This window comes from Uranotaenia lowii, chromosome 2 (genome assembly GCF_029784155.1).
Source record: "Uranotaenia lowii strain MFRU-FL chromosome 2, ASM2978415v1, whole genome shotgun sequence".
Taxonomy (NCBI): domain Eukaryota; kingdom Metazoa; phylum Arthropoda; class Insecta; order Diptera; family Culicidae; genus Uranotaenia; species Uranotaenia lowii.
Window position 1 is genome coordinate 133,356,498 of NC_073692.1, and position 12,457 is coordinate 133,368,954.

Consider the following 12,457-nt stretch of genomic DNA (forward strand, 5'->3'; position numbering starts at 1 on the left):
TCACTTCAAATTCAAGTGACGACTGAAGTGAATGTGGATGAATTCACTTGAAATTTAAGTGACTGCCAAATGAAATGTATATGTCGCACTTGAATGGAAGAAAATCACTGGATCCTTGTTTTTAAGTGAAAAATCATGTGTATTTTAATAGTGAATTTGAGTTCAGTGTATGAAAAGCCTACTTCAACTTTTCTCCGTGTAGTAAAGTGTGTTGATATCCCAGCCAACAATTTGGTAGGTATATCAAAAGATATACGTACGTCTATGTCGACACAAATCATCGTACATGACGTTAGAAAAAAGCATATACCTACCAAAAGTGGAGGCAATATACGTACATGTTTTCGTTATTTTCTGGTTTACGACATCGACAACATCATATGTGATGTCATTTACGATGTTAGAAATACTTTGGTACTTTATGTCGCATTGGCGTCGTTTTATACGTTACATTCAAGGATTCGATTCATGCGCATTTACGATGATGGGAGGATTGACAGTTCCATCCACACTTTATGCGATGTGTGTTTTACCTTTTTACGACTTGAAGCGATATGATGATAAATTGGCGATTTAAGTCACCCTTAATGCGAGGTGTGTTGAACTCTTGTACGACTTGAAGCAATCTGACGATGAATTGGCGATCTAAGTCACCCTTTATGCGAGGTGTGCCGAACTCTTGTACGACTTGAAGCAATCTGTCGATGGATTGGCGATTTAAGTCACCCTTTATGCGAGATGTTTTGTACTCTTGTGTGACTAGAAGCGATCTGACGATGGAAAGTCGATTTATGTCACCCTTTATGCGAGATGTGTTGCAGTCTTATACGATGTTTAGAGATTTTAACATCGATTGACAACTTAAGTCACATTTTATAAGATGTGTGTTGTAAGCTTTTACGATATGATGCAATTTGACATTTGATGGACTCTTTAAACGATATTTTATGTGAGATAGGATGTACTCATGTACGATTTGTATCATAAAACGATTTTGCGGACCATTTTATGTAGCATGTTATGTGTAATATTGTGATTGAAATACGACGCTAGGAAGAAATAAAATTAATTGATGATTTTAACTGATTTTTATTATAACTAACATTGAAATGCACTACATATATTTTCGTAGGTACCGCAACCGGGCATTGTCCCGCTCGCTATTTTCCTAACTGCCACCGCCTCCATACCTCCCTCAGGATCTTTGACGCCTCTTTCTTCCGGGTTTACAGCGGAAATTGTCGGGCCACAATTCTGTCCGTGAACATTCCTTGATACTCGTAATGTAATTATCCGGCGGGTTTTTTTAAGCTGAGCCTAGTAGGGGAGAGTAATCCTGTAATTTTTGAAAGGAAAATGTTAGTGAGCTTTCTGTCCAACGTTGTTTTTCCAAAACCTACCTTTATTTTTTTTTCATCCGTTTGCTTGTTTGCTTTAGTCGTCAACTTTCACAAAATTCAAATGCTGATACAAAATTGCAAGCACGATCGCAAAATTGCACATCCACTAAACACGATTTATCACGATGAAGTTTTAATATCATGATGAGATGTGGGCGAACGCTAAGTATCTGTTAATACGAATCTGATTTGATCGCATTTAATATATTTATATCGTGGGTAAAGTGACCGATTATACGATTATAATTATACTTGTTATAATATTTGTAGCCATATCGGAAAGACACGGTGTTAATTTGCCTACTAATGTGACATTCTAGTAAACATACAACGTGATGCGAAAGACGATGCTTACGTAGTATTCTTTACGAATTTATTCGAAGTCATTTACGATTTCGATTCGAAAGAAATATGTGTACCAATAAAATGCTTCTTAAGAAATCTTATGCGATCGTTATAAGATTTCATTTGACATCGGCGGAACTAAATACGACTTCATCCAACATATCGTAACTAAGTCGTATTACATTGGGAAGTTGCATCTTCTACGATGAATAAATGATACGGTCGAATGGTAAGTGTACATATTTACGATTCTGATTTGAGTTGCATCTATATACGAGTTCGACGATGATTTCTTTTACGATTTCATGTTGGCTGGGATGGTTCTCAATTTGTGTTGTTTTCTGTTGAATGGATCGACGAGGTATGCTAAAATATTTCCAATTTGAGATTCTACATGTTATTTAGATATTAAACAATCGTTGATGAAAATTTCATTTTTCGGATAATACTGAATATTTCATTGAAAGAAATCATTAAAAAGCAACCATTTTACTTAGTCAATTGTATAAAACGATTGATCGTAAAACCTACTCAAATCTAATCGTTTTTCGAGTATAAAATTTATTAACGAAGTCACCTAACTTATCATGAAAGATATTATGAAATTAAAAAAATGATATACTAGTGTTGTTATGGTATAATTGTCAGATTGGGACACAAAGTTTGCGTGATAAGGAGCTCAAAGAGTGTTTATTTTATAAAACGGACACTCTGTTTTGACGATATCTTATTCATTTATTGACCAAATTACATAGAGTTTTCTGTAAAACATTGCAAAACTAATCCAGAACAAGAAGAAAGTGAGAAATTTAACTAAAATTTTTTCAACGATAAAATTGGTGCACTTTTCCTCGAACTCCCCCCATAAGCCTCTTTACAGTTTCCGGCTTGACTTTTCGGCTGGCTTTTGTCCACATTTTCTTGAACTCGTCGATGGACTGTGCTTCTCCCGAAGATTGCGCTTGATTATTGCCCAGTAACGCTCTACCGGGCACAGCTCAGGACAATTTGGCGGATTGTACTCTTTCTCAACAAAACATATCTTGAAGGATTTCAGTAGTTTGAGTGTAGCTGAAGCGTAGTGTTCGGAAGCAAGGTCAGACCAGAACAATGGTGGGCTTGTATGATGACGATAAAGAGGAACAAGGCGTTTTTCAATGCATTCCTTACGATAATTTTCACCATTGATGGTACCTGTTGTGAAATATGGCGAACTTCTTTCTTCGCAAAAGCAGATAGCATGCCAAACAAGCACTTTTTGCCAAACTTTTCGATTTTAATGGATCGCTTATCATGATCTCCTTACCAACAATTGTGTTGAAAAATTGCGGCCCAGAAAGAGCGGCTGTGTCCACTTTGCAACAAGGTTCATCGTCCATCAAAACGCAACGGTTACTTTGCTTCTTCAAAATCGTATCCATTCTCCGACATCGCTGCTTCGCTCGTTCGTGCTGTTCCGCGCTCCGTTTAGGATGTCTCTGCTTCCTGTAGGTCTTAATGTGGTTCCTTCGTTTTATGTTCTGGACGGTCCCAACGGAAATTTTCAGTTTCTTGGCCATTCTTCGAACAGAGTTGTTAACACATTTCTTCTCGATTTGTGGTTCACTGTGCCTCTTCTGGTTTCGGATTTTGGCAAATCTTCAAGAGTATGGTGCTCTATAAACTTCCTGATGATATGATAAACCGCAGACTTCGATCGTTTCACAAGCTTTGCAATATTTCTACACGATAGTCCATCTGAGCAGTACTTTTGAATGATAAAAACGCGGGTTTCTTTATCAATTCGTCCCATTTTACTAAATCCAGTCGCTTTCTCACAATAAAAATTTGTCAGTACTTTGTCAACAAAATTTTATACACGATGAAACCAGTTTCATCAAATTTGGGTTAAACGTCAACTTTTTATCGTCCGGTGTCTAGGTGTCCGTTTTATAAAATGAACACTCCTTAACAGTTTTCGCCGGAAGCTTTTGGAGAAAAAAATTCCGTCTAAGGCAACTTAATTCTCCTCGATAGCATTTATTCATGTTGGTAATAGGATTGTTCAATCTTCTGGAATAGATCGATTCTCAAGATCGATTCAGCAGAATGGCTCCAGGATAGATTCACCTCAAAAATCGAAGCAAAAGAATCGATCTCTGCAAGATCGATCTTTTAAATTTTTGTTAAGAGGCGTGCTGCCTGAGGGTTGCTTTTTGCTGAAGTTATTATAAAAAAAGCGGGAAAGCTCAAACATTTGAATATCAATTTTATGAGCTTTAAAAAAATATATGTTTTCATATTCAACATCAGAATGTTGAACTTTTCATGACTTTGGTTGAGTGTTTATGACATAGTATAGACGTTTTTTACCATTTAATATTTACATTTATGTTTATTAATATTTTCTTATCTTTTTCCCATTTCAGGTGAGTACTTTTGAAAGCTTCCCTTGACAATAATAAACGAAAGCATCGCAACGGGTAAGTTTCAAACAAATGTGAGCTTGGGGCTTCTAAGTTTGAACGCTCTCGTGAATAGTCAGTTTATAATAATTGACCAAAATTACCGGTAGATAAGAACGTATTTAAATTTGATTTCTAACGATTTATACTGTTCATTTATTAATTAGCATTACTGTAATGAATCAAACTTGATTCAAAAATTTTTTAACCTAGATTTTATAAAATCACTTGAGTTCCACTATTTTAACGAATGGGAAAGTAAATTAAGAGAAATTTCTTGTATTTTATCTCGGAAGTTAAAATTTCTCGCTGGATTCGAGAAAGTTGATCTTTGTTTTAGTAAATTAATTTTAATATCTTAGTATAATAGATTACCAAAAATGGGTACCAAATTTTTAAAGATTTTTCCTTTTTTCCCAAAAACTTGAACTGATAGGAAAAAAACTAGTTTGCAAATATGGATTCAGTATTTCAATATTAGTCGGAATCAGTTTCAAAGTGTTGCACCTCGAAAAAAGGTTAATTTTCTTGACTTGTGTAACGTAAATCTGAAACGTGCTGAAACTGTAACCTTATCTATGTATGTTTTTTCTCAATTCCATAGTACATTTTTCCATAATAAATAGGGTTTCTATATAGAAAACATCTAAAACTTAAAGGTCATAGACCTGTTCCTTTTCAGACTTTATTTGAGGTTTTCGAATTTTAGTTGTTTAAATATTTGTAGGTATCAAAAATCGGGTAAGGAACTTTTTTTTCCCTAAATAAATGAATTAACTCGTCAAGTTGAACATGTGAGTTTCATGATATGTTCTCAAAACATGTACAGCACGTTAATAGTATTTTAACTGTATTAATATTTTATTTGATTGTATTATTTTAAATTCTATGTATATGACTTTTTGAATCCTATGACAATAAAATAATTAGCCTTTTTTTTTAAATTTCAATGATCAAAAGTATAAAATTGGTTTTGGCAATCATTCGTTTGATGTTCTCATATTCCAATAATTTCAACAATTTATGTTCATTACTTGTAGCTTGTGTGTTTTAAAATGCATTTTTCTAAATTTTAATACGCTCGAAGAAAAACTTGTAAATGATTTTACGAGCTTTCTGCCACTGACTCGTCGACCAAATTTCCAAGACCAATGTTAATCGCGTGAGTAATTCAAAAAACTGTTCGAACACACGGCCCCTGCAATTGCATAACTAGCCGGCGCTTTAGAGTCGACATTCCTTTTAGACTGGCCGGTATTCAACCATATCTATAAGTTTGAGCTATTCACCGCTAGGTAGCAGTACAAGTTTGTTCATATTCGCTTTTAAGAAGTTGGGTCTTGCCTACGTCGAAGGGGCAAGCATTTGCGCAGTTGTTCGTTCCGGCAACAGCTCCAATGTCGACTGCTTATTTTTTTTTATTTTTCTGTTTTTACTTTCGCGTTTCGTTTTGCACTTTTGCATCTTCCATTCGCACTGACAGCTGTCAGTTCTGTTCATTTGACGTTTCACGGCAACCACAAACACAACAACACGCCTGCTTTGATGATAGTTTGGTCGATTGAACGAACAACACGCCTCCTATCGTTGGTTGTGTGCAGCTGTGCGCTGGACGAACTAGTTTTGCAAAAAACATGAGAGTGATTACGCGTTCGGACGATTTGCTCGGGACTTTTTTGTGTTGTTCGATTCAATCATCATTGCGGAAGCGTTTAATTTAGAGACAAATTCGTGCCCTTGTTCTGTGTTCCACGACCGTTTTGGAATAAATTGGATATTCGTCCGTCGTGCGTGTTATTTGTGGGAAAAGAAAATATTGTGTGTATGGAAATCTTATGAATGGTCCACTGGATCACCAAGAGTCGAAAGTGGTTTCGCTAAATGGGAAGAAAAACCCCGTGAGCAGCGAACGGCCACTTAATAATTCAGTGCCCCTTGCTCGTGAAGTAAAAATTCAATGTCAGTGTGATGAACGACGAACGAGGCAAAATTGTTGAGCAGTTTTGCATTCTCGTTTTGTGATGGTGTAGTCTAGGCCAGGCCTACTACTGTGACTACACCCGGTCGTTTTTACGACGAGATTCTGTGAGTCATTTTCATCCAGACATGCTGGAAGAATCTATCTGCTGAAGGAATAACAACAACGACAACAAACTAAAAAGTTCTGCTCAAGTCCAACAAGTAAAACATCAAAATTTGGACCAGCAACACTATTATTTGGCAGAAAGCCAAACACCACATCCCCCTTTTTGATTTAATTGTTTCTGGTTACCCAAGGTATTATAATTTTCGATAATTTTATTACTATTTTTAAGTTTTTTTTTTCATTCTACGTAATGACATCATCAATCATTCATCGCCGATAGTTTACATGGAAGTGTCGTGACTGGACGTTTTCCGTGTTTAGCTGCACAACCTTCTGTGTCAAAATTCGTTTCTAAACTGACTGGATGATGGAGCCTTTCCGACTTCGTTAAGCTACATTTTTCTCTTTTTCGCTCGTGCGGAATTCATCATCGTTTTTTTCTCTCTCGTTCTTACATAAACGAAACCCGAAAGCGAAGACGTGTGTGTATATACAGTTTCTACCTACCGTTCTGCAAATCTTACCAACACTTCTGCATTTACCTTTACCTGACTGTTGCACCGTGTCAAATGCGCAAGTTATATTTTCATAAATTTTCTTTTAATTATCTTTCTTTGCCTTATACTCTACAGGAAGGTCACAAAACGGTAACATTTCCATATGGAACGGAAACCAAATTGAGGGAAACAAGACAGAAACGGTACCTACACAAATAACACCGGAAGTTTAAGGTCGTTTGTCATCTACCTTTTCCATCTCATTCACGCCCACGCTTTTAAGAAAACAAAAAGCCTAACAGTATAGACCCAAAACAGTGGGTAATCACACCTGTTCAGTGGTCAGCCAGCAAGCCAGAGCGCTGTTGGTTTTTTCATTAAATTGTGCAATCCCCGCACAACTAGATCAACCAGATGCAATGCTGCTCAATGCTCAAGAAACCGTGGCCCACAACACCACACATGTTCGTAACAATATCAATCTTCCATATACCACATATTGAAGAGGAGTCAGCCACTCTAAAATTGCTCAAAAATCCACGTCTTACCCATCATCATCATCATCAGCTGAGCTCTGGTGGATTTCGCGCCGCGATTCATAAATGCGAATATGTACCAGCTCTAGAGAGACGGTCAAACAGAAGCGAAAGAAATAACAACAGTTTTGAAGGCCACCAAACCACCATATTGACCGCTGGGGGCGATCGATTCACGCGAGTCAGGCTCCCGCCCGGCCACAGTTCACCGCTTTCGGTCGGACAAACATGTGTGTGGGGCTCTCGGTTGTGGCAGTTTTTTTTTGTTGACTTTGTTCACTTTGTTACCATTATTTTTTTTCTTCTTTTATTCGGTCGTACGCCGGTTGTTTGAAGTTTCTTATATCCAGTTGATTAAATATAAGAAAAAAAAATAGACGGCTATTATGGCTCTATGGAGCACTATACATTATAGTAGTATCTCGTAGCCACCATTTAGGGTGGTTGATTCATACTACCCTATTATCACCGCGGTGTGGCAGTGATATGCTCACTGAACAGAGTAGTGGTGTGAGGTGGAATTTATTGAAATTCCAGGGGAGGCCCCGGTCCTGTGGGGCTGGAATTGTTATGTTGGTTTTTTTATAAACTCCATTGATAACGGTTTAAAAGATTGCTTTATTAAGCATTTGGTATGTTTTCCAATTGCTATTGGTTATTTGCTCAAATTTTCAATTTCATTTTAGTAGTTTATCAATTTGTTTTTACGATTCGATACTTCAGTTACTAATACTTACACTTTGTTATTCAGTGTACTTTTCTTGGATATCATAGGACATTTGCTTCAAAAAGATTACATTTTTTGAATTTCATCACTATAGTAACAAAAAAAATCAAAATTTTCACTAAATTGGGTCGAGTTGAACAAAAGCTTGCATGCAATATATTTGTACACAAGATTTTATCAATTTTTTCAATAAAATACCTTAACCTTTATTTATTTCCCCCTTCGGGATTTTCTGAAAAATCGAAGGAGAGGTGGTGACAAAAGAAGAATCTGATATTTGTTCAGGCCCAACTAATTAATCGTATGGAACCAAGTTTGGCATAGGAAGATCTTACTTGGGTTCAAGAAATCATTCTATGTTGGTTTAAGGCCCCCATCTGCTTCCAGTGAATCGAGCAAATGAAACCAAATTTGACATGAGATGGTATTTGGTAGCAGAGAGATTTATTAACAGGAGTATGAAACGTTACACGATTACTCTATTAAACGTGTGACCAACATCTATTTGCATAGTTTTAGTAAATTTTGTTTTCAAGCTTCGTTTTAATTGGATTGAAGCTTTTTTGCCTTGAGAGCATTGGAGATGAATGCTTAAATTTGACCAAAAAAAACTTAAATCAGACAAAAAAAAGCTTAAGTCTGAGAGATGTTCTTCACACGGCTTCTTTAACGTTGCATCCGGGTGTTATAAAAAGGATGAAGACATCTCCCTCCTTCAATTGAGAGGATAGAGAGAAGAAGAGGGACTCGCATAGGTTTGTTTCATTACTCGAGAACAAACAAATGGAATCAAGTTTGGCATGAAAAAATATTTGGGCAAGATAAATCTTTCAAAGCTGATTTGAGACCCCTCCCTCGTTTCAGCGGAAAAATGTTAAGGAGGGGGACTACAATACATATTTTAGCAAACATCGAGAACTAATCAGCACGGGATAGAAAAATTAATTTTTTTTATTGTTAGAGCAAGTTCAATGGTGTTGGGAAAAAGTGGTAGAAATTTTGACACTTACGGCATATTTTGAAAATTTTGCCATGCAAAAACATTTTCAAAATCTGTGGCCTTCTAGTTTTTTTACAACACGTGTTGTATTTTCGCATGCTGTGATGCAAAAATAGCAATATTTCTATCACATACGGCTGAAATAGAAACAGTGTTGTAAAAAAATACAACACCCCACGATCTTGAAAACATTTTTGCATGGTAAAATTTTCAAAATGTCAAAATTTCTACCACTTTTTCCCAACACCAGTGAACTGGCTCTTAAAGACCCTTCCCTCATTCCAACAAGAATATAGAAAAGAAGAAGGAGGTACTTTTACTGTGCCGGAATTTTTTTAAGGAAATAGAACAAAGTTTGGCCTGGGAGCGTATTTGAGCTCGAGAAACATGAAGGTTGAAGGTTCCTGGCAATGTGATAAGCCTCCGTTTTCCAGAATTTTTGGAAATAAGCCTGATTATCCCTGATTTCTGTTAATATGATGGAAACTGAACGGAAATGACGGAACAGTTTTAAAGACATTAGGGGAGTTCGAAATGTGGATTGCTTCGACCGAAATTTCCGTTAAACCATATATCTAAAGAAACTATAGTAAACAAAGAAGCGCAATCTGATCCCTTTTGAAATAATAAGCTTGCAACCCTGCTGTAGCACTGCCTTTAAGACTGCTTGGTTTTGCTCGATTGGAATGACACTGACAGAAAATCAAAAATTCCAATCGTGACATTTCGTCTCTTTGTTTACTATAGGCTCGTTACATATATCCTTATTTTTATTTCTCATGTCTCTGAATTTTGAAAAAAAAATTGGCAACCCTGGCGATAAGATATGAAGAGGAGAGGAGATCTCCCATATAATTAAATTTGGAAGGATATTTGGGTGCAATAATGGTTTCTGATTTAATTTTTTTATTTGTCCATCTTCAGTGGGTAGATAAGAAAGAAAGAGAAGGTAATTCGTTCCGATAAATGCACCCATAGAAGAGGTTGCAAAAATCCAATGCCTATTTAGCACATCTCTGTGCCGATAATGCGCTGAAATGTGCACTGTGCCGAAGATGATATGTTTGAAAAACCGTAACTGGCATAAGGACTCGGCTCCCAACTAAAATGATGCATGACCACTACATTCAAGCGAAACAAGGAAAACATTTTATGGGATTTCATTCCTATTGGATAATTCATCCCATAAACAAGAGAATAAAAAAAAAACCACGGCGCTGTAAGGGAGTCGAATTCATATAGCTAATTATTTCGTCTTGCCAGTCCGACTTCTTAACCATTGTACTATTTGAGCTTCATGCAGGATGAGGGATATTTGTCATACGCTTTCAGCCACCGATCAATAACAAAAAAACACACAACGGGCTTCCCGACGTTTGGCCTCCTTTCGAGGTAGTCTTTTGTCTTGCGATGGGATTGGGAAAGGGAACGGGAGTGAAGGAAACGGGAAACCCATTGAATGAGAACTGTGCTTCGCTTACTGCCTGCTATTACATACACACGCTACAGATACACAGCTGCTAAAGCCGGGCAGCTTGGCCGTGGTTGTTTGCCTGTGGATTGAATTGAAGGAATGTTTTTGTTGTTGCTTTTGCTACATACACAAGCAAAGCTCAGCCGTGGTTGTTTGCCGGCGAATTGAATTGGAGGAATGTTTTTTTGTTGCTTTTGCTACATTCACACGCACAGTGCTCGGTTCGCTGGCTGCCTGGTGTTGGCCGGTATTTACTTCCATCCTTCTTCGTCTTGTGATGCGATAGGGAGGGACGTGAATTCGTTTTTATTTTGTTTCTTTCAGACATACGCAATTCGGTTGCTCTGGGAGGCTAATGCCGGTGGACGCAAATCGAATCAGCACCGGTCGCGTTATCTTCTTGTACCAATGGTGCTATGTAACTGACTACACGCCATTGGCACAGAGGCTGAATTTTGGGTGTGGTTATTACGACTGTTCAAAACCCCTTCATTTTTCCAAGGCGTAGATGGCAAGGGATGCTCTTATATAAGTTTAGTATTGTTCAAAAATTAATCAAACAAAAGGAATGATATATTACATAATCAGGAGGTATGATAACAAGAGTATTCGCGCGTAAAAATTCTGTAACGATGGAGACCCCTTCCCTGGGAAAAGGATATGACATACAAATGAATCATGAATTTTGGCATACCTACCAATTTACAAAAGTTTAAATTTTTAACTATGATTGATAAATCAAAATTTAGATGAAGCTTTAAAAAAAGGAACAGAAATCATTTCAAAAATTTAAATCATACATCTTTGTACAGCAATTGGAAATTAAATTGGCTGTTTATAAGCAAGGTTGCCGAAATCACAGAAAACTTATAATTTCACAGTATTTTGTGCAAATTTTCATCACAGAATCTGTGTCACAGATTACTGAATTTCGGAAATGGTCACAGATATTTTTTATTTTTTGCATGTATTTCCAAATTTAGAAATTTTATGTCAACATTAATTTTGGGTTTCTAACTTTTATTTCCCTGACCCCCCTACCCACATTTCCTTTTCAGCGTCAGCTTCTCACAGCTATTTAAACGCCACAAAAAAAAAAAAAAAAAAAAAAAAAACATTAATTTTGGGTTTCTAACTTTGATTTGGAAATCGTGCTAAGATTGGTATTTGATTTTTCTTAAATGAAATGTGAAAAGACTCATTTCTTCATGACTTTTCAAAGAAATTTTTGCTGTTTCCATTACAGAATATCTGGGTAAAATCGCAAAAAGTCAGAAGTTTTTTTTCGCAAAAACACAGATTTTTTTTCGGCAAACTTGCTCAAAAGTGGTTGCTTCTGAAACATATTGAAATTTAATTTTAAATTATGTACAAATCCATCAAAATTTAAATTATTTAAGTTTATAATAATAAAAGTTAATTGATTATAATAACAGTAAAGCAAAGCACACCGGACCAGCTAGTTATTTATAAAATAAAATAAAAGTGGGTTTCTGTCAGATATATCTCAGCCAAGATCGATCACTATCAATCGCAGCTAAAATCCGTGAACGCAACGCTCATTTCAAAAGAACGTTCCAAACTCTTGAAAAAAACAAATAGTTTTTCTTCTAATTTTCTGAATAGAAGAATTTCCATCCAAATGCTGCTTCACTTATCAAAAAAGTAGCTCAGAAAGCATTTCCCTGATTTTATCTAAAGTTATTATCTGAATTTAAAAATTGATTTGAAATGTTTCTATCATCGTAACAGTTGCATATTTAGGTCTAAAAAACGACAGGGGAAGAAATTTGAAATTCTCTAACCATTAGCTTCTAATTTCTTAAATTTCGTTAGTTCGAAGCAATCCGCAATATGCTACACGCTCCTTTTTTTAAACTTAAAATTAAGTTCTTTTGTTCATAACAGCACTTCAGTTGCAGCCCTCAACTTTGGGTTCGACTGGACA

At 36.3% G+C, this 12,457-nt stretch overlaps 1 protein-coding gene across 4 annotated transcripts in view; it reads left to right on the forward strand.

Moving 5' to 3' along the window:
- LOC129744102 (trafficking kinesin-binding protein milt-like) overlaps positions 1–12,457 on the forward strand; it is a 341,216-nt gene that overhangs the window by 178,222 nt on the left and 150,537 nt on the right. Inside the window, exon 1 of one of the 4 annotated variants that reach the window (XM_055736478.1) lies at positions 6,339–6,466. The exons of the other annotated variants lie outside the window; for them this stretch is intronic. The gene's annotated coding sequence lies outside the window, so the exon portion shown is untranslated. Of the gene's footprint in view, positions 1–6,338; positions 6,467–12,457 lie in introns of those variants that run through there. 4 annotated transcript variants of the gene reach the window in all.